General features: G+C 37.5%; 1 long non-coding RNA gene across 1 annotated transcript; it reads right to left on the bottom strand.

Moving 5' to 3' along the window:
- Positions 1-2,859: 2,859 nt before the first annotated feature.
- Positions 2,860-3,717, bottom strand: LOC138685595 (uncharacterized). Its single transcript, XR_011324892.1, has 2 exons — positions 3,618-3,717; positions 2,860-3,205 (listed from the first exon to the last, which is right to left on the bottom strand). It is a non-coding gene; the product is annotated as an uncharacterized lncRNA (long non-coding RNA).
- Positions 3,718-24,182: the final 20,465 nt, after the last annotated feature.

Below are 24,182 nucleotides of genomic sequence, written 5' to 3' on the forward strand. Positions count from 1 at the left end.
TCCATGACTGCAAATTGTAACAAATCTTCAAGAAGTTTTTTGCTATTATCTCTGATGCCTGGACAGCTGCTCTCTCCTTTTCTCAGCCAAGTATCCTGATTCTTCAGGCTCCCCCAGCATTTTACTGGCTTTTCTGCCTGTTATATCTTGTATTCTGGGTAATCTTGTCTCCCCTGAGCATGGCAAGTAGCTCCCTCAGAAAAAGCACATTCTTACACATGTGAGAAACATGACTTCCAGCATGCTATGAAAAAAGCAATATTACTTTTTTATCAGATCATCAATACACCATGATATTGCATCATATTTGTAGAGAAACTTTATCCAATAATTTAGCATATTCATGCTTAGCTGACACTTAGCACACTTTGTGACATATTTTTAGCAGATTATGTTTGTGATTTCATAGTGCACAGAGGTTTCACACTGCTCCACCCCCTTAATGGAACATAATGTAAAAAGATAGCAAACAAAATGCATTATGTCTGTCTCTAGCCCAGTGTAGCATCCCAGCAATATATCTAAGTGTTTATGTCTGTCTAGCCTTCTATAATATAATAAAAGAAAAAAGTATGTATGATTGTGTTATAGGAAAAGGTCCATCCAAACATATTAACTCAAGAGTTAGACTTGAGTAATAACTATTTAAATACGTATATAGATCTGAGTGAGTGAGATTCCTTTTACTGACTGTAAGGAAAGATCCTCCCCTGTATTACGTCTCTTAAAGCTGGGGGACAAGCATTTAAAACAAAAGGAGTATAACAAGACCAGAATGCCACAGTTAAGTGTAAGAAGTTATTTGTAAATTGAATGATTTACCCGGGTAATGGTAAGATTTGTCATCCCAGTAGTAATGACTACGAACTATGTTGTTTACACAGTAAAGAAGATTAAGTCATATTTCCAACCTTTCTTTCTCTCTTAGAAACACAGTATTATTATCTCACAGCATTTTGAGAAGTTAGAAGCAAAGATTGTATTAATTTAATCTGGATCAGAAGAGGCCTCTATCACTTCATGATTAAAAGATATAAAAGCTGTTAATTTTAATTTTCAAAGGTTCATGTTCATCTAATATTTATTCAATTTTAATAAAAATACTAATAAACACACTGTCTAATAATAATTAAGTGCAAATTCTTATGTTAATATGAGAAAAGAAAGCACTGTATTAAAAAATAACACATCATGAAATATGCAACATTACCATTTTACCAGCTCATATATCAGCAGCTCTTGCGTATTTATATATAAACTTTTGTAAAAAAGTACTTTAGCATGCTCTTTATATATATTTCTATTTGTTTATTCTAAAAAGAAAACAATTGACTTTTTACAGTGTATAATATTTGTGATTTTATGTAAGCTAGTGTCTTTCTGCAGTCAAATTGTATTACCCCAAACATATTATGAATGGAATTTCACTACAATTTGTTATTTATGTGAAGTCTTCTATATTGTTTGCTAATACAGTCACATCAGGAGAGCAACAGCTTTGTGTTCATGCATGCACAGTCACACACACGTTACTGACATTCACTGAATTTCTGAAAAGATTGAATATTATAATCAACAGTACTTGTAGAATTGAATATTATATGTTATATAAGTTGTGAATATCTCACCAAGACAAAATGTATTTAATTCATTTTATTCTTTCCTAGAGAGTAAGGTCCTGTACAAAGTGAGATCAGGTAGTGGAACAGGCTAGTAGAATGGTGCCATTAGGTGAAGAAGCTGCAGGAAGAGTGATGTGGTTTAACCCCAGATGGCAACTAAGCAGCACACAGCTGCTCCCTCACTCCCCCCGCATTGGGACGGGGGAGAGAATCAGAAGAGGAAAAGTGAGAAAACTCATGTCTTGAGATAAATACAGTTTAACAGGTAAAGCAAAAGCTGCAAGTGCAAGCAAAGCAAGAATTCATTCACTACTTCCCATCAGCAGGCAGGTGTTCAGCCATCTCCAGGAAAGCAAGGCTCCATCACACGTAACGGTTACTTGGGAAGACAAACGCCATCACTCCAAACATTACCCCCTTCGTCTTTCTTCCCTCAGCTTTATATTGCTGAGCACAAAATCATATGTTATGGGATATCCCTTTGGTCAGTTGGGGTCAGCTGTCCCAGCTGTGTCCCCTCCCAACTCCTTGTGCACCCCCAGCCTACTCACTGGTGGGGTGGGGCGAGAAGCAGAAAAGGCCTTGACTCTGTGTAAGCACTGCTCAGCAGTAACAAAAACATCCCTGTGTTATCAACACTGTTTTCATCACAAATCCAAAACATAGCCCCATACTAGCTACTGTGAAGAAAATTAACTCTATGCCAGGCAAACCCGCACAAAGAGGCAAACTGACTATGCACCATCAGGGTAGCTGAGCAAGATTGCCAGTGTCTTTGGAGAGACCATGCAGAACCAAGAGCCTGAGACCCACATTTTAAGGAAAGATCTAGAAAATACCATCTAATAAGCAGTGGATGGAGATTACCACCAAAAGAAAGGCTGCAAACTTGTGACTTCTAGCAAGAGGAGGAAGACTGCTTCGCTGTCAGCTGCAGATCTGTAGCTTCAGAGCAGGTATAGTCTCCTGGGGATCCAAAGCCAAGTGTCTGTGTAAGGAGGAAAAGGTAGGTGATAGCTGTCAGAGACTGCTCCCAGCACAGATGGAATTACCCACCTGATGGGCTCTAACTTGCATGTCTCAGGAAGCTTATTTCTTGCTGGCTGCCTTGTGGTGGGTTAACCTTAGCTGGCTGCCTCAGGAAGACAGGGGAGAAAATAAGATGAAAGACACTGTGGGTCACGATAAGGACAGAAAGATTGCTCAGGAATTACTGTCATAGGCAAAAAGGACAAACTGGGGAAGATTAATGTAATTTTTTGCCAATTAATAACAGATTAGGACAGTAAGAAATAAAAACAAAACTGAAAACACCTTCCCTCTCACTCTTCCAACTTCTTCCTAGGCTCAGCCTCACTTCTGACTCCTCTGTCTTCTTCTCCCCAAGCAGTGAAGGGGGATGGGGAATGCTTGCAGTCAGTCCATAACTTTTCCTCTCTGTTGCTCCTTTCTCCTCACACTTTTTCCCTGCTCCAGCATGGGTGCTTCCCACAGGCTCCAGTCCTTCAGAATAAACCAGCTCCAACCTGGGGTCTTCCAGGGGCTACAGAGTGGATGTGTGCTCCAATGTAGTCCTCCATGGGCTGCTGGGAGACAACCTGCTTCACCACGGTCTTTTCCACAGGCTGCAGGGGAATCTTGACTCTGACACCTAGACCATGTCCTCCCCCTCCTTCTCTGACCTTGGTGTCTACATAGTTGTTTGTCTCACATTTTTTTTCACTTCTCTTTCTCACAGCTGCTGCGCAGGTTTTTTTGCCCTTTCTTAAATCTGTTATCACAGAGGCACCATCAGTGCTGCTGATAGGATTATCTTTGGACAGCAGTGTATCTGTTTTAGAGCCTGCTGGAGCTGGTTGTCTCTGACATGGAGGCAGCTCCTGGTCTCTTCTCACAGAATTCACCCCTGAAGTCCCGCCCACTACCAAAACCTTGCCATGTAAACCTAATATACACCCAAATCTGGGATATTATGGAGAGAATACCAAGTCTTACCTTACCCTTGGGCTATTAACCTCTGTTGTTCGTCCATCTGGACACCAATGATACTGCTGGGTCAATCCCAAGCATGTCAAGAGAGACTGACTATGGAGCTCTGGAAGTGAGGGTCAAGGGACTAAGGGACAAGGCACTCAATCCTGTCAGCAAAAGGAGAAAGAATTGGATACATACTGTGTATCAATACCTGGCTGTAGGGCTGATGTCTGAAACAAGAATTTGCCTTGTAGGACCTTTTGGTGGTGTTGCATCAGTCCATTGACTTGTCATGTGATTATATATAGAGAGATATAGATAGATAGACTAGGGCAGGTTTTCAAATGTGTATTAAGATGTGCTTATAGGCAAATAACCAGGGATAGGAATATGCTCAGTCAGGTAGCTTTTCAGAGATGAGGCAGTGTTCTCCGAAGCAACATAAATACAGAGGTTCTTCCCAAGCAGAAACTACTGAGCTGTTTGTAGTGTTGAGTTCATAATCATCAATAGTGCAGCAAGAACATTAACATGCACGGGATAGAATATCCACAAAGTGTTTGCCACTGTCACACTCAGTTGTAACCCTAAGCATGTTAACTACATATAATTGTTACCTGAACTGGACATTATGACATGGCTGAGCAAAATATCTGACCTTTATGCAATGTCTCTGCTGAACTACATTTGTCAGACAACTGCAGTTATCTTCAATTTATTTCATAGATCTTTGAGGATGAAAAATCTGTGAGGATGTGCACACTCAGTATGTTGAATTTCCAACTCACTGTATTTGACATCTTTAAAACCTCCTTTAAGTCTGTCATTGCAAAGGGAGAATAGTGCTTCATGTACCTTGACCGCCTGTTTTCACTGCTTTTTTTGCCAGCTCAGCAGACTAGCAGCAGTTACAGCTTTCTGTGGCATCATCTGATTAAAGCAGGGGGCTTTCTCTAATGGGAGGTGCGATTATTTCCTCTACATGCTGATCTTGAATCAATTTGTTAGCCATTACCTAAACCTAAAGCCAGTTTGTACTGACAATGTAGTAACATATTGATCCACCCAATTTGTCTGCACTGGTGAAATTCTTAGCAGCCCAGTACATATGCTACTTTAATACTAATGGATTTAACACTCACACATGGAAGAAATATAAGATATATGTTGATTTTCTGATCTCAAAGACAAGCCTACTCCACTCTTTAGACAAGTAGTTGCCATTAATTGCAGGTGCAGTTTGCCAGCTCTTGAGTTCAGACATTATAGCCCTGCCACAACTTCAAAACATGGGGTAGAATGATTCAAGGGCTCTGTAGTCTTCCTGCTTGTTAATTGGTTGTCTAAGAGAACAGGGTGAGCCACTGCCTAAAATGGCTTATAATGCAATGGAAGTGCAACTGTAACACAGTAGCTACCACTACTACAGGGTTGCTAGAGACCAGTATCACTTAGCATGTCATTCTAGCTTTTATGTAAAATTCCTATTTGATTTTTTGCACTGTACTCAAAGTTACTGTATATGGTCTCAACATATTTATACAGACAAGCTTAAGAACTGTGGAAATTTTCATTCAAAATTTTCTGGCTTTGGCAAGCTATCCTTTTCAGCCTGTCCTGTAATGCATTTCATTTGATAAGTAAAATATTACAGTAGTAAGCCTGCATGTTTAATCCTTGCGACTTTAGCTGATTCAGTATCATATTTGCAAACAGGCTTAGGTTCCATTTCTGCAAATACTGAGGTCAGTGAGAAAGTTCATGAGCTAAAATTACTTGGCAGTTTGACAATACTGTCCAACTCAGACTGTACTGAGTAATGAAAGAAACAAGCACTGCAAGTTATTGTAATAAACCCACCTATGACAAAGCATGCCCTGATTTATCAGCCTCTCTTTAGTAAAAAATTTCACTTAAAATTAAACTTAACACTTTAAGGCAAATATCTTTCTTAAATGTAGGCAGTCATATCAGTTAGAGCATAGTTATCCATTCTGAGGAAAAATAAATCCCTCTGAATTCAGTTGCATGCAGGTTTCTTCTTCAAGATCTATGGTTAAATCTCTAACTGAAGATTCACTCAAGAATTTAGATAGAGAAAATCAAAGATGTATTCAAAATCAATTAGATGTCTAATTTCTATTAAAATTTTTAGAAGCTGGACATATGAAATAACAAATTAATTGTGAAAAACAAAGATTTTTTATTTTTTTTTTTACACCCTCAATATATGAAGTGATAAGGTTAGATATCAGGATCCACAATTTACTCAATTAAAAATCTTGGTAAAACAGAACATAGTTAAACAAAACCTAGCAATATAGTGCCATTACTTCACATGTGCTCCCACTTAATTTAAAAAAAAATTCAAGTGTTCTTTGTGTATGCATGTGTGCATATGTACATACAATGAGTAAGGCAAAAGCTGAAGAAGAATCAATATATAATATATCATATTAAAATAATTCCTAGAGTTGCAATACTCTTTTTCTCTGAAAATACTGGTCCATATTAAACTACGTATTTAGTCCTTTCTGTGTTATGGGGTATTTTTTCAGATGTAATTTTTGTGCTTGCATGACTTCTGGACAGTTTTATTTGATTTAGCCTCTCACCTTAAGGAACTGATAAAGAAGCTCCTTGTGGAGCTGCTAAAGGAAAGCAATCACACACTGCTAGCTCTAATCCATTGTCCAACAGTCAGCTCCTGGACATACCTAGTGAGACAGAGTGCACTGATGTTGAAACCTTTCAGGTTAAGCATAAATTTTACTTGCAGGAAAGCCATTCATTGATTTAACTTCATCTTCTCTTTAGGAAATCTGCATGCCAATACTCAGAGAAGATGCATATTGTGTCTTATTCTTCTCCCTTCAGCCTTCTTTCTTGTATTTACACTAATATAGTATGTAAACTTATGTTAGACTGGCTTGCAGACTCATGGCCCTCCTCCGAAATGTACAAATACCTTCAGAACAGTTTCACAAATATTTTTTTTCAAATAATAAAAGATATTCACTTTAATGTGCAATCTCTGATTTATTGTGTTCACTTTCATTAATATTCTATGAACACTGAATATTAAAAGAATATCAGGATTCATATTAATATTCTCAATGGATACATCATATAATGAATATATTAGTCTTGAGAGCGCTCACATGGCATGTCCAGCACAACCAGGGGATCAGGCCCAGTCAGTGTGGGTTCATGAAAGGTAGGTCCTGCTTGACCAACCTGATCTCCTTCTATGACCAGGTGACCCACCTACTGGATGAGGGAAAGGCTATGGATGTTATCTACCTCGACTTCAGCAAGGCCTTTGACACTGTCTCTCATGGCATACTCCTTGAGAAGCTGGCATCTCATGGCTTGGACAAGTGTACTCTTCGCTGGGTAAAAAACTGGATGGATGAACGAGCCCAGAGGATTGTGGTGAATGGAGTTAAATCCAGTTGGTGGCAGGTCACAAGTAGTGTTCCCCAGGGCTAGGTGTTGAGGCTGGTTCTGTTTAATATGTTTATCAATGATCTTGAAGAGGGGATTGAGTGCACCCTCAGCAAGCTTGCAGATGACATCAAGTTGGGAGGCAGGGTTGATCTGCTTGAGGGTAGGAAGGCTCTATAGAGAGATCTGGACAGGCTGGATCAATGGGCCAAAGCCAACAGTATGAAGTTCAACAAGGTCAAGTGCCAGATCCTGCACTTCGGTCACAGCAACCCCATGCAGCACTACAGGCTTGGGGAAGAGTGGATGGAAAGCTGCATCACAAAGAAAGACCTGGTCGTGCTGGTTGACAGCCGGCTGAATATGAGTCGGCAGTGTGCCCAGGTGGCCAAGAAGGCCTGCATCAGAAATGGTGTGGCCAGCAGGAGCAGGGAGGTGATTGTTCCCCTGTATTCACTGGTGTCACCCCACCTCAAGTACTGTGTTCAGTTTTGGGCCCTTCACTACAGGAAAGACATTGAGGTGCTGGAATGTGTCCAGAGAAGGGCAACCAAGTTGGTGAGGGGCCTGGAGCACAAGTCTTATGAGGAGCAGCTGAGGGAACTGGGGCTGTTTAGTCTGGAGAAGGGGAGGCTGAGGGGAGACCTTATAGCTCTCTACAACTACCTGAAGGGGGGTTGTAGTGAGGTGGGTGCTGGTCTCTTCTGTCAGGTGGCTGGAGATAGGATGAGAGGAAATGGCCTCAAGCTGCTGCAAGGGAGGTTTAGGTTGGATATTAGGAAAAATTTCTTTACTGAAAGGGTTGTCAGACATCGGAACAGGCTTCTCAGGGAAGTGGTTGAGTCACCGTCCCTGGAGGTACTCAAAAAGTGCATAGACAAGGCACTCCATAACATGGTTTAGTGGTCATGGATGATGGTTGGACTTGATGATCTTGAAGGTCTTTTCCAACCTAAATGATTCTATGATTCTATGATTATAATACTCAGTGAATACCAATGGGAAATGTAACTGCAAGGGTATTGCTGAATGGCAATTTTATTTATAAATATGTATATTTGCACTTTTAACCTGAGACATAAAGATGGTTTCAGCAAAACTTCTGAGTCTTGTTCATCAAATTAGAATCAAAGTCTAATGCCATAAATGATCCAGAGGAAATTTATGCACCTTGTGGACAGAAAACACAAGAACACAAAAAGGGTCTAAACCAATTAAAAGTTTCAGGAAATAGTGAATTCTGTTCAGGAAACTTCTTTTAATTCTTCTTTCTAATACTTGTCACTTAACCCCCGTTGTTTCTCAGTGTTCCCTGTGTAAGAATAAGATAATTAGCATGTTTGCATGTTGTCCAGTTGTCTTGTAAACAACCTTAGGAAAGACTTCCACTTATTGTGTGTATATGCAATGCTTAAAACAATGGTAAGCAGGGGCCTTGAGATACCAGTACAGTACATTACTAATTAGTACTATTAAAATTAATATTTATTTCAATTAACATTTGAAAAATTTCAACAAACAAATTGAAAAATCAGAAATCAGGCAGACATCTATAAAAAGGTGCTTTAAATATTTCTTTCCAAGGAGTTGAGCACAGAGTTTAAAACTGAAAGAAATTTTCTTAGCTTTCTAGAGTAAAAAAAAATGTTTGATGAAACAGTGGAAGAGAAGAAAAAAAATGAAGGACTAGACAATTTTTACAGGTTCAAATATGTTAAACACACATTCTGACTGTCTTTCAACAGGTGTGGTGTATAAGCAGAAGGAGGTTAAATGTCTAAATGTTACTATTTCTACTTAATATTTCAGTGTGGATTAACTTGACATGATTATTATTGAAGGCACAAAAACTTGGCCACCATGTTGACAGTCTCTTTAAGTATATTGTTCGATGTGAAGTCAAACTGAAATCCCGAGTGTTCAGCTTGAAATATAAACCACAATGCTATGGAGGTTCATAAGAGATATAGTAAGGAATCACCCCCTTGCCCAAACACAATAGCATGACAGAACAATAAATTATACTTGGAACAATCCTTGCAGTTTTACTCCTCTGCAGATTGCAGAAAGACTTCTTTAATGAAAAGCATTAAATACATTTGAATGTTGCCACGTTGAGGATCCCTAGATCCAATTTCTACTTGATACAAGATGTGTGTATCCTTTGTATGGCTGTCCTATATTTCAGTTATCTCATGCAGAGAAGAAATTTGCCTCTTAAAAGCAGAATGTGGATACCAGAAGTTTTTTATGGACTAACACAATGATAAGTTTTTATCTGAAACACTACATACAGCTTAGGTCAAAACATTAGTGAAAGGACATTCAAAAGAGATAAAAACACATGCATCAGAAGACAACAAAAATTATTTGGGAGTTTGGGGACTGAAGCTATGATGAAAGGCCATTCAGGCATGGTCAACATAGTTTAGATGCAGAAGACTTCACAGGAAGCTTACTGAAGTACATATAACCTGCTATTGACGTTAACTTCAAAGCTACATGGATTTTAAGAGGCATGAATTAAAGTGAAGGACTAGTACATACATTAGCTATATAAATTATCTTTTTAGGCAATGCAGTTTAGCTGAATGTTTAACTTGAATACTCACATTTAGTCATAAATGTGATAATGAAACCAGGAAAATTGCTTATTTGCTACTTAACCTTTTAACAGCTGATGTTCTCGGGCATTCACTGTATCCACTCAGGAGCACTGTTTTTCGCATTGCTATCTGAAGTTATATAACAAAAATAGAAACTCTCCTGAAAACTCTTTTCCACAATAAAAGTAATTTAAAATGTAATTTCTCTGAGAGTTTCCTAAGCACTTGCTGTATTTCACTTTCTACACACATATTTTGATTTTTCTCACTTATTTTCTGTCATTAGTGAAAAAAAGACTGTTATGTCTAACAAAACTCTTGTCTTCACTAAAAGCCATTGAAACTTCATCATCATATTGTAATTTGAATTTTGCCCTGCACAAATCTGAACCAGACACTAACAAGAAACTCCAAAATCTCAGCTGATAAATCTAAAAAGCTTGTGAGAAACACAGTTTAGAGCCTCTAGTTACTTCTGAATTACTAGATGAGATGAAAATAGAACTTACCTGCTGGGTGTAAAATATCACAAACCATAGGTAGATATCTTTCTCTCATATTTCATTAATTTTGGTCTAAGTATCTGCACACTTTTACTATGGATCAACATATGAGTACTGTCCTGTTTGTTTCTTCACAAGCACAGTTTTAGGTGGCTAAAACCAGAGTTTAAAAAATCTTTGTAATATCTGTTATGCTGTGGAACAGAACAGTTTTACAAAAATTGTTTTGTCAACTTTTGTTTTATCTTAAAATTAATTTCCCTTTTTTTAAAAGGCTGTTCTCATATCAAATGTGCATTTCCCAGCCTCTGATTTGCAAAATTAGCCAGAAGAACAGTATTTTCATAATAAGAAATGTGTAACTTTGTCCTGGTTAAAACCTGATTATTTGTTAAAGTCTGAAGATTTATAGCAAATAAAAACCTTCCAATCACCATTCTGGAGAGTACTAAAAAGAGTCAAACATATAGATAGTCAAGAATACTATTAAAGAGGTTTCTGAGCATAAAAAGATATGTAGCTTTAACTATTTTGTTCTGTATTTTTTCTATTTTACTAATGCTGAGAAAAATTAGGTCACACAGTACTTGAGAATGTGCTTATTACTGTAAAGTACAATGCAATATATCATCCTAGCTAATGTCTTCTCTCAGAGACAAAGTAACAGACCATCAGCAAAATTTGGTTGCAAATCCTCTTTACTGATGCTGATTTTTGTCTTGTTCAAGCAAAGCATTTGTTGACTCTTGCTAACACATAAAAAAATTAAGCAATTCCTTTTTATCTCTATCTTATTCTGTGTAAATGAAGGTTTAGGGCAAACATAAGAGCTGTACAGTTAAGCAATATTTTAAAGTATTGTTTACATGTCTTATTTTCTCTCTTCAATCACCACCAAAATTTTGTTAAATAGAAGATGAGAAGGGAATATAAACAGGGTGTTTTTCTCTGTATAGCGTGCTAAGGACTGACAGAATTCTCACAGTGATGAAGACTTCTGATCTCTGAAAGGAGAAATTGAAGAGCTGAACATGAGCCAGGTGCTCCAGTGGGTATGTGTTGTAATTTCAGCTCATTCTTCCTTCACCACAGTCAGCAAAGCAAGATCTTGTTTTCTGTTCTTTGACATCACTTTGCCATCCTTAAAAGGCAGATTCCTTCCATATTGGTAATAAAGTTTCATCTGGTCCTACAATTAGTAAAATGTGAGTAGATCCATTAAATATGCTTGCTAGTAATAGAACTGAACCTTATTTAGACTTTAAAGGACACAATATGAAAAGAAGCTATTTAGTTTACAAGCCCTACTCAACAAGAATTGGGACTTAACATAAGGATTTAATATTCCAATTTCCCTCTACGAGCTGAGACTAAATGTAGTATCTCACACACTTCATTTTGTTTTCTATGACCTCTGTTTCTTAGTTTAGACATTTGTGATTTTAGATAAAGTAGCAATAAAGTTTTTAACACTTGTCAAGTAAGTAATGGAAGAATTAAGTATAATTTATTGATTTTCTTATTTTCATAGTGTGTAAATGTTGCAAATTTAATTAATATCTTGATAATATTTAATAGCTATAGTTAACATTTATCTAAGGCAACAGAGCTTCTGGTCTACTTTCTATAGGAAAGGTAAAACAGACAAAAAATAACTTGTGAATTTCTGTTATTTTGAATTGAGATTTTTCAACTCCACTTCCTTTATTTAGACTTTCCTCTGGTATCTTCATTTTTTCTAATGAGCGTTTGTGCACACTAGAATAATGAATGACATTTCTAAAGATAAGCACAGATGTTGACACTCAAGTCACAAAGATACAAACTAGTAAAAATCCTGGCTTAGAACTGAAAAACTGAAATCTTTCAATCAAAGAATTCGAAACAGAAAAAAGTGCCTCTTTTCCCTCATTTGAAACCACTTGTCAGTTTGAAAATGTTTCAATACCTTGAATCTTGTGTAAATAAAACTCTCATTTCTAAATTGTACAGCTGAAATTATACATTTCAAAGGCTTTCTCCCTGTGGCTGACTGAGGAATATCTGAGAATGTACATTATGCAAATTGCGATCTAAAATTTTAAAGAAAAAATTTCCAAGGTACAGTGTACTGGAAAACAAGTAGTCAGCCTTTTTCTTGTTCATTGAAGAACTCTGCATATTTCCCTTACTGGGAATAGGCAGATCACTCATGACAGTGGGAAAAACTGTGGCTAAGAGTTTCTAACAGACTAACAGAAATAAGACATCCTGCTGTAGGAAGCAGCTGTTAGCAGATAATAACATTATTAAGAATTTGTAGTATTCTTGAGAAAGATGAAAAAAATCAGGCAAAATGAATAGGAGTTATCTGAACAAACATCCTATGACATGTCGTCCAATTTTCTAGGCCTGGAAGTCTTCAAAGATGATATATTTGGGTGTACAATTTTTTTTTCAGCCCCACAGAGTTTTGTCCTTTCTTGTTGCTTGTTTTAAAGTTAACTTATCTGTGGTTTCATCCTAAGCAGTGGTGGTTGAAGCTTCCTCTTTATTGTTCTTTCAAGCAAATTATTAGTTTCTGCACAATGAGGATGGATGGGATATGATTATTGATTGGAAATAGCAATCATAATCTGATGTTACCTAATGTTTTCAACGGTTGTTAGGACCTGTGGAAAGGAAATGTGAGTAATCATCAGAATAAGAAAAGATTTTGTTAGTCACCTTCTACAGACTTAGAAATAACCCTAGACCTCTAAGGCCACATACTGAAAACTACCAATTTAGATGCTTTCTAGAGTTTCAGAATGTACAATCTTTGTTCGGAGGAGCTGGGAACCAAAGGAACTTGTCTTCACCTGCAGGGACTTACTCTGGTCCCAACTAGGAAGCAGCTGATCCACTGCTTAGTGCCTTTCCTGGCCTCCCAACCACTGATTAGTTGTGGGAGGTTCATAAATCCAGTCTGTCATAAATCTTGAAGACTTAGAAGCAACAGATCAAGAAAGATTTTTTTTAATTAAGACTGTATTACTATCTTCAAACTGAATATTGGACTTAAAATTTTTCACAGATAGAAAGTTATATTTTATATGGTTTCTATGGATACTGAAAAACCCAAAGCTTTTCTAGGAGAATAGAGTTTGCCAGAGTACTTACTGGATTCTTCTGTTCATTTCTACAAACATTTATACAAGCAAATTTTTGTCTGCAAAAATGCTTGCAGAAGAAACACTTGTGACTAAATATTTGCACAAATGTTCACTTGAGTATTTACCTTGATGACCCTTGTAGATTTCATTCTGCCACATCATCAGGGAAAAGGAAGAGTTTGCAGTTTAACTCCTACATGTTTTCTGTATTTCACAAATTTGGAAACTGGCTAGAAATCCCTAATGTATCTAACTCAATTTAACTTTAACGTGAAGACATATCTGTTCTTTATTTCTATTTGTGTTTGTTATCCAAAGAGTTACTGGAAAAAATGAGGCCCTGACCCTCACCGACACTGACGTATGTTCATTTCTTCACTCAGTAAACAATTCTTTTGAAAATTGAGAAAAAAAATCAAGTTTTTAAAGACACATATATGTGTATTTTTGTTTGCAGATATTAGACTGTTATTTAGAGCAAGACTTATTCTGCTTATCTTCCTGTTCTAATTCACATTTTTTTTCTATGCTATTTCAATAAAAATAAGTAAAAATATGACAAAGTTCTATAGAATCATTTGGTTTTCATCCTGAGTTGTCGAGCTTTTTTTATTGTAGGAAGTAGTGGAAGTCAGTTAAGACAACTTCCTAGGAAAAGGTAGGTTATGACTGAGTCTAGATTAGTAGCAAGAGGAATACTCTGATAAACAAGTATAGCAGGAAACATACTTAAAAAGGAGTTCCCATAGTAAAAATATTACAAAACCCTAATTAGGAACTGGAACTCTTAAGTGACAATATTTTTCTATTCACAATCAACAAACCAAAGAACCTGCTCTAACAGGTCTATGTCTTTCCTGTGCTGAGGACTCCAGAGCTGGACACTGTGCTCCAGGTGGGGTCTCACCAGAGCGGAGTAGAGGGGCAGAATCACGTCCCCTGAAACAAGAGTTTCTGTTTACCTGATATGCATATTGAAGACCCCAATGTAGTCATGAAAAATTTGCAAAGAAGGAAAAGGGAAAAGTTTACTAATTAAATGGTTCACTGTGAATTTTTCATGCAGCTTTACATGTACATAACCCAACTAACGAAGTCTCTAAGATGACTCGGTATTTTTCTTAGATTTCTTAGAAAGGCACATTTGAGCTTTTGTGTAACGAATACATATTAAATGACACTGCTTCTGTCCTTGTTTTATCTGGGATAGAGTTAATTTTCTTTCTAGTAGCTGGTATAGTGTTATGTTTTGGATTCAGTATGAGAAGAAAGTTGATAACACACTGATGTTTTTAATTAAATTGCTAAGTAGTGTTTGTACCCAGTCAAGGATTTTCCAGCTTCTCATGCCCAGCAAACAAGAAGGGTGGAGGGGCACAAGAAGTTGGCAGGGGACACAGCCAGAACAGCTGACCTAAACCAGCCAAAGGAATATTCCATACAACGTGATGTCATGCTAAGTAGATAAACTGCAGGGAGTTGGCTGCAGGGGCCAGATCGCTTCTCAGGAACTAACTGGGCATCAGTCAGTGAGTGGTGAGCAATTGCATTGTGCATCACTTGTTAAAAGGAAAGCCTACCCGAATATATTTTTGTGAAAAAATCACAATAAGATAACACTAATGAAACTAGATTATCAAAGTTTGAGGCAACTGAAAAACCACCCTATTTTTCCTGTTAGAAATATACTTTTAAAAGATGACATGACCTTTTCTTACCTGTTAAAAGAATGCTTTCTTAGTATTACTTTATAGGCTTCTTTTAGGCTAAGTTTGCAGTCTGTCAAGGAAAATCTTAAGAAACTGTGTTGCTCTCAGTTAATGTCGTGGTTTAACCCCAGCCAGCAACTAAACACGACGCAGCAGCTCACTCACTCCTCCCCCAGCCAGTGGGATGGGGGAGAAAATCGGGAAAAGAAGCAAAACTCGTGGGTTGAGATAAGAATGGTTTAATAGAACAGAAAAGAAGAAACTAATAATGATAATGATAACACTAATAAAATGACAACAGCAATAATAAAAGGATTGGAATGTACAAATGATGCGCAGGGCAATTGCTCACCACCAGCCGACCGGCACCCAGCTAGTCCCTGAGTGGCAATTCCCCTGCCCCAACTTCCCAGGTCCTATACTAGATGGGACGTCACATGGTATGGAATACACTGTTGTCCAGTTTGGGTCAGGTGCCCTGGCTGTGTCCTGTGCCAACTTCTTGTGCCCCTCCAGCTTTCTTGCTGGCTGGGCATGAGAAGCTGAAAAGTCCTTGACTATAGTCTAAACACTACTGAGCAACAAGTGAAAACATCAGTGTTATCAACATTCTTCTCATACTGAACTCAAAACATAGCACTGTACCAGCTACTAGGAAGACAGTTAACTCTATTCCAGCTGAAACCAGGACAGTTAACACAAAAGAGTCCTAACCATACCTTTTTAAGAGTAGGACTATATTTTATTGCATTTGGATGAAATTTACTTCCCCTTTGTCTCCCTTTGGATAGCTTACTGTGTTTGTGCCTTTTTTAAAAGTAATCAGAAGTATACTTTATGGTTTGGGACAAAGGTCCTTTTGAGGATTAATGAAATGGAGGGTGGATTCACAACAACAGTGGATTAAAAAGATCTAAAGCAATAGGGATAAATAAAAAACAATTATTTTTTTAAAGAATTCTTACAGATAAGCTGAAGTTTTTCATTCTTAGGATTTAATTGATTCATTTCATTGATTCATTTCATTATATAACATTATTATATAACTGTCATTAAATAGAAATAGTCTGAAAATCTTGTCAGTACATTGAGGACTCACTGTTGATGGGTGTTATGATTTAGAGTTAAGCATCTTTTTAATCTCAGTCCTACAGACCAGTATAGAAGAGGAAAGATATGGTGAAAACATCCCTCAGAGGAGCAAAGTACCCACATAGCTATATAAAAACCAGAGCTGGGGGCAGAGGGGCAAGTAAAATCATCTGAAATGCTGAACTTCATGCAGCTATGGCTACATAACAATCAATAATTGAGCCGGATATCTAGAGGTACCTTTGGGACCTCTGCTCCAGCTGAAACCATACTTTTCACTGCTGTGCAACTGTATGCTGTAGAGTATATTGAACAAATAGTGCTGTTCAGTATTCCTGGGTTTATATTGGGGCCAGGAGTTAAAGAGAAGCATTTATGCAGAACTACACGGAAGTTAAATGAGCCTACCGAAAAACAAGGTGCGTTAACTTGCTTTTGGAATGGATTAATGTGGCCTCAGTTTCTGATCATGCTGGAACTTAGGCACAGCAAGTGTGCAAATGCACACAGAAGTTCACGCAGTTTTACTGAATCTAGCTAGCTCACCCATGGTCAGGTCCAAAATGCCCTTGTGCACTGCACTAGTCTTTAGGCATAGCATAACTCACAATAACTATCATGTCCCATGTCAGTGCCTACTAGCAGTCAGAGTCCCTAAAATTCTAGCTGATGGCTCAGCATTTGAACTGCCCTTTCTCTGGTTTAGTCAGTATATGAAATATTTGTTAGCAATGAAGATGGGGAAAAAAAATATTGCTTTTACTTTTGGTAGCCCGAAGCCCAATTTTCTTTAAACAAGCAAACAAAAAAACCCTTCATGGCAAAATTTTCCTTCCCCAAAAGATATTTACTGTTTTCTCAGACATGATGCCATTTGAACTAGTGTCTATTTCTTTTTATTCTATTTCATTTTGCAATCTCTCTAAGCATAGCTACTTTGGTGAAACAAGTTGTGTGACAGAGATGATCTGCTGCTAAAAGTATGTGCTGTGATAAGACCTATGCAACTGTTTTTTTTCTGTTCATATAGCATTAACACAGGGATTTTAGATTAGAAAGCCAACAAGAGAGGATATCTAAAAAGCCTAAATCCAACTCTTTCCTAAACCAGAAGATTTTTATACATTTTTCCTATTTTAGGTCATTTCCAAATAAAGTGTAAAAACCAACATAGGTAATCAACAGAGACAGGGGGAAATGCTGAAATGCTGCAGAGGAGGAGATATCTTCAGTAGAAGTTTTCAGGCTCAAGAGAACGATATAGGCTTACAGAAATAAGATATATAATCTAAGAATAGCTGAAATGATCCTGCTTAAGGGGCTCAAATTATACAACAATTAACTGTGTCTGCTGTGACTTCAGAAGCTCTGGAGGAAGGATGACAGCTGTTTCTAGCACAGAAGCAGTGACTGGATGTGAGAAAGAAGCACTCCCTTCTCCAGACACTGCCAGAGGAACAGAGGTGCTGGCAGGCCTTGCGGGCTGAGCAAGGGACCAATAGTCACTTTCTTCCCAAGGACTCAGCTATCCGTGTCCCCAGGCTGGGTTTGGTGTATTACAGCCCTGTGACTTCTGCTCAGTGTTACTGGGAAACTCGTTTTAAGGCATGAAAAAGTATGTGAGCTAAAGCCATACAAAATAACAGAAATAAAAACACAGAATTATCATTGCTGAAACATTATGAGCAGCTCAGACTTTCAAAAGGGAAAATACAGACATGAAAACTTATAAACCCCTTGGGGTGGCATTTGGAAAACAAGGAAACAGAAGATAGTATTTCAGCAACATCAAGGATATAGCAACAAAAGCTGATGATTGATTGATGGCTGACTGGTCAACAAACACTCAACGAGTCTTCCATCAGGGCTGGTGAGCTTATTAATCCTTAGCCTAGTAGCTTCTTAGTCCAAGTTACCTACTGTGTACGTATTAGCCAATAAATAATTATGCTGCACTCTCACACCATACATATATTTTCAAATCACCTGACCTAAGTGACCCAGAGAAAGAGTGGGAGGGAGGGTTACAGAACACAGGAGTAGAGAGGAACCTGAGGTAGTGCTGGCTGCAGGCAGAAGAAAATTGTGTCCATTCCCCTAATTCAGCTGAGACTGAAGCAGCAGCTTTAAAAGGGAAATTAGTATTTGGCCTAAGCCATGCTTTCATGCTCCAGCTTATTTTCTTTAATGTAAAATCATGATATAAAAGACATTCATTATTGGAAATTCGTAAGTATGAAAATCTCAGGACTGCTAATAGTGTTCTCTCCCTTCCGAAGAGACTTTACAAAAATAAATGTAACGACAGTGTCAAGAAGAAAGAGGAAGAATAATTAAAAAATGGAAAAGAAGAAAGGGATGAAAGGGAAAAGAGATAAGGAGCAGGGGCAGAAAAGGGGAAATAGAAAAAGAAATAGGCAATAGGAGAAAAGGATATATTAAAAGAAAAAATAATTATGTTCAAAATGAATGTTTTTACATTTTTGGTTCTTGGCTGCTGTAAGAGACTGTGTTGGACTATATTTGTCTCAACATTGCTGCTGCAGTTACCATTTGCTAGCCTCAACATACTGTTGCTGGGGGAGTACGCGCTGAAGGAAACAAAATGTCCCTGAAGAAACCACCATATCCGCCTGAAGCTAGCAGTGCCTCCAAGCTGTTCTTGCCCACGAGCAAGGTGAAGAAACCACCGTGAACACCTGGGCATGCACCCATGGAGGAGCATGGGGTGGCACGTATGATAATGAGCTCCATGGAAATGGGTGGACTCTTCAGAGAAATCATGGCGACAGGGACAACAAAAGAACTGTGTACTCCTCTCTCAAAAGGGGACTGAAAAGGAATGAAAAGGAAACTGAAAGGACTGAAAAGGGACTGCAGTGCTTGGAACTGGGACTTTGGCATCACCTGTCTGCTGGAACCTGGAACTTGGACCGTCCATCACCTGCACCGAGACCAAGTCAATGGGATGTTGCTGGCTTTGTGGTGGTGGTAACTAGTCTTGCTGCATCTCTTCCGTTCTCTTGCTTAGGTCTGCCTCTTTTTCCTTTCTTCTTCTTCCCTCTGTCCTGTTGCTATTATGAGTTGTTATAGGAAATAAAACTTGTAAGGTTGTAAGGCATCTGGCCTTGTTTGTGTCTTAATCTGGCTCTTGGGATCATTTAAGAACCCTCCCCGATATAGGATCGGGACAGCTGCTATACTGCTATATCATTCTTTCCTTCACTGTAGGCTACTAAAATCACATTCCTTGGATATTTTGCAGTACAGAAGATTATTAATGCATAAAAAACCTCATGGCAGCTACCCACAATTGACTGAGCCTTATGAATTCTAACAAATGACTCTTGATAGTAATCATACAAATAAGTGAGTGCTATAGAAAGATCCATCTCCAGGAACTCCATGAAAATACATTTCCGACAGACCTGAAAGCATATCCTGTTGTGCTGATGGAACCCTTTTCTGAAACTTCCTTCAAAACAACCTTGTTCTTGTTTTATTTATCATTCTATTGTCTCTGATCTATACTCCAAAAAGAAAAATCCTTTGATTAATATATATGCAATATATTTCCAAATCAGTGCTGAAAATTTCAGCTACTAGGTGTCCATTATTGTTATCAGACACAAAAATGTGAAGGTGGACAATACTGATTAGGTCATTCTGTCCAAATCTCTGCCAAGAAAGGACATACTCTGCCTATTTTTTACTGTTGTTATCATAAAATAACAAGGATTGCATGAATTGCTGTACTTTTTCACCATACAGCTGTAACTACTGAAACAAAAAAGTCTTATTCTCCCTCTGTAAACTAGTCCTGTCCTGCCTGAAACATGAATTATATCACAGTTCGCTCCAGGGTCAGTCTGCAATCAGGTATTTCTTTCCATCTTCTCAGTGATTACATCCATCCATTAAATTACAAAAATTCCATAAAAATGAAGATAAGTATTCATAAGTATACTACTGATGAGTTGAGCTCTAACATTCTAATAGGTATCATTATATTAGATTATGATATATTGTCTCATGTTTCTCATTAAAATTTCATTTCAAGTTTCTAATTATAATGGTGTTCCCTAATGCTACTAAAGGAAAGCATGTGCTGTAGCTAAAAAGTTAGTTTCTATAGGAGAAAAATTTGCAAATGCGCAGATGTGCCGAACTTGCATTGAAATTCAGCAAGAGCCACCTAACTGCAATTTATCCCTTAGGAGTATAACTGAAGCATAAATATTCCTTGTGGTTGTACAGCTTGGGGAGGAAGAAAAGGTTTACTTTTCATTTAAAAAAAAATACAGGAAAAAAAAAACATTTTCCCCAACAATTATATGACAGTAGGCAATGATATATTAATAAACCATTTTCTAAGTACAGAACACACAATTTTTGTCCATTGTACTTCTAAATTCATATATGTACGTAAACTTTATGTGTTTGGGAATAAATATCTATCTATATGGAGGTAATTATATATATATATCTCTCTAAATACATAGACACATATAACTAGGTCTATTATGAAATATGCATGACTCTCAAATTCCTAATATGATAGCTGAAGCTCTCTTCTACACAACAGTCCAGAAGAGAAAGGCTTGTCTCTTCAACTGTGTTGCTCTTAGCTCACATTACTCTTAAAACAGGGAGGGTGAAAATAATCTATTCTGGAGGGATGAGGGATATGAAAAGAAGATGCTAATACATGTCTGATTGATAGGAAGGTTCTCCTGAGGACTGTACTTTCCCAGTAAGATCAAAAAAAAAAAAAAAAGAAAAAAAGGAAAAAAGAAAAGAACAATCTAAGATGACATAGTCATCATCCTGTCACAAAGTGGACAAGTGGGAAGTGTTAAGGAGAAAGAACAAAAGTACAGGAAGGCTTAAAATCAAGGACAAATATGAACCTTGGCCTCATTTGGCAAAAAAGTCACGAGGCAGGTGGAGACTACAGCTGTGTGACAACAGCACAATAGCAATGGTCGCTGTGTGCCACAGTATAAGACTGTGACACACTATAACCTGGACACCCTAGGAAATATTGCTGTTGTCCTCTCTCCTCTAATGTTAGTCTAGATAGGAACAGAATAGTCCAAGTCTTCTTGCACAAAGGACATAGCTTAGATTTCAGCCTTAAATTTTTCTTCCTTTTCTGTCTATAGACACTCTCTTACTTCTGTTTGATATATATGTTTTCTATCAAATTAGAAAATTTGAATAATTTTACAAGAGAAAATCTGACAGATAGTAATGCATGCTGCTACTGGATTCTATCCTACAGGCTTTTAGATAACAAGAGAAAAAGGTAGGCCCTTTAACAAATAACTGGGAAAAATATTACAAATTTAATCTTCTGTATTTTTAAAGAGAGATCTAACTTGCTCAATATATGTATTTTTCATGCTTTAATATTAAACCTTTTGCAATTACCTAAGGATGCTTGTAAAGTTGTCCTGGTTTTAGCTAGGATAGAGTTAATTTTCTTCCTCATAGCTGGTACAGTGCTGTGTTTTGGATTCAGCTTGAGAATAATGTTGATAACACACTGATGTTCTAGTTGTTGCTGAGCAGTGCTTACACCAAGTCAAGGAATTTTCAGCTTCTCATACTGCCCTGACAGCAAGAAGGCTGGGGGTGCACAAGAAGCTGGGAGGGGACACAGCAAGGACAGCTGACCCAGATGGGCCAAAGGGATATTCCATACCATATGATGTCATGCTGAACAATAAAACTGGAGGGAGTTGGCCTGAGGGGTGGCGGCCCACTGCTTAGAGACTGGCTGGGCACTGGCTAGCGGGTGGTGAGCAATTGCATTGTGCATCACTTGTTTTGTATGTTCTTTTATCATTACTATTTTTTTCCCTTCCTTTTCTGTGCTGTTAAGCTGTCTTTATCTCAGCCCACAAGTTTTACCTTTTTTCCGATCCTCTCCCCCATCCCACTGGGGGGAGAGTGAGCGAACGGCTGTGTAGTGTTTGGCTGCCTGCCAGGTTAAACGACAACACAAGTGTTCTTCTAGATAAAGTGAGACAATTCCTTTTCACTTTTCATTATAATCCTTTCTTTGACGAAAGAACAACAGCATACAGATAGAGTAATCAGTTTTGCACATCATGTACACTTATTTCATTTCTACCACTACTTCACTAAATAACCAAAAAGAAAATGATGATAAATTAGAAATCTTCTGTCTACAAACGCATTTCTTTCTAAAATCTGACAGAATACTTGTTAAAAATACTAATGAATGATCACATGCATACAGCATATATACTATATAGTATAACACAGAGTATACAAATAGCATAAATGATGTCCCAATTAAATCTGGTACACCGAGAAGATAGTTTTATCATTTAAAAAAAATTAGCATGGCTTTTCCCTTCTAAGTATGTAATCAAATATTAAAATAATGGGTATTCTCCAGTTTTGGAAAAAAATATAATCGGGATATTTTACATGTATATGAAATTGTGCATATGAATATACATATTTACACAGTTACATGACAAAGTGTTGCAGGTATCAAAGTCACAAGTTTTACTCATAAGAACATTCTGATATCTTAGGGTAACCAATGAACTAGTTTTTGTTTCAATGCACTTCAAAATATTTTTCAACATTTTATTGCTACATACTTATAGAATTAGGTTTTAGTGTTATATATCCTTATATGATACAGATGGGGATGGTGGTTATATTTTAAAATAGATATTTATCTTTAAAAGCCTGTTAGAAATTACAGTGTGTAACAGTAAACATCTTAACTTGAAATACATATTTTATTCCTCACTTAGTCTGTAAATTCCTCAGTGCAGAGTAGTGGATTTTCTTTTAATTTATCTTTGTGTTGAAATTACTGAAGATTTTAAGGAAAATATTTCAGAAGGGATAATTCTGTTATTAATGTGAATCCTGGTAATAAATGAAATTAATTAAATGAGAAAAAAAGATAATTTGGCTTAGATTTTTTTTTTTTAAAAGCACGTGCCACAGTCTTTAATTATTTTACTTCAGAGAGGCATCATGGTTTATTAAACAAATGACTGAGTGATGACACAAGACATCTGTAATCTAGTCCTCATATTACACCTGGGTGACTTTAGGGGGTCACTGTACCTCTCCATATCTTAATTACTGACAAAATGCAGTGGAACAGCCAAACACCGTTGAATCACTATCCTAGCAAAACCCTCTTGGGTTTGCTGCTTTGTTTTACTTTTTCTGGCTAATGTTCACATGACGCAAAGATCCTTTTCTTGTTACAGCAGCACTTCCTGAAGGAAGCTTGCTTGGGCTCTACCAGCAGAGGCAATGGGGTTGTGCTGTAGCTCCCTCTCTGCACCTAGTCCTTTGAGGATCAGCCTGCAAAGAAAGGAGAAATCACAGAGGTGTCTGAGCCGGAATACCTCCATGTGAAGTGAGCAGCCACAGCAGAAGCCCTAAGAGGTATAAGAAAGAGACAGCAGTGGCAATTCCAGAGGGGTAAATACAAAAAGCAGGTGAAAGTAGTGATGTGCATGGGTGGTTGTGTTCAGCTGTTTTCAGGTGTACAACCTTCTCCTGCTTTTGGGGGCTTAGATAGACATTTACCTTTGTGACAGTCTAGGTACTATAGTCTGAGATCTTTTGTACTACATAAACAATTTTTTGATTAATTGGATGGTTAGACCATGCTCAAAACCTGTCTTAAGATAAAATTGGTGTAACGTTGAGGATAGCTTGAGTAGGAATTCATCTCACTGAAGGTCAAACATTTGCAGCTAGCTACATCTCAGCTTATAGTTCCCTTTATATTCTGATATATTATAGGCTTCTGTTTAGGTTGTGATTAATTGTCTTTTTTCTCACTGCAGACCTTAAAGGGAGGCAGTGGTGACTAGCTGAATAGCGGATTCCTATAATTCCTGATATGAATTCTATGTACCTACAAAGCATTTTTAATGGTGGTCCCTGAACATGGGTGTTGTGCTCTAACCCATCAGTGTGAATGCTCTCTCGGTTTATGTCATAGTTCACAGAAAGTTATTGTATTCAAGGTACATGAAACTGTAGTCCAAAATATAATTTAGGTTTATGACTTTTAAGACAG

Source organism: Haliaeetus albicilla, chromosome 6 (genome assembly GCF_947461875.1).
Source record: "Haliaeetus albicilla chromosome 6, bHalAlb1.1, whole genome shotgun sequence".
NCBI lineage: Eukaryota > Metazoa > Chordata > Aves > Accipitriformes > Accipitridae > Haliaeetus > Haliaeetus albicilla.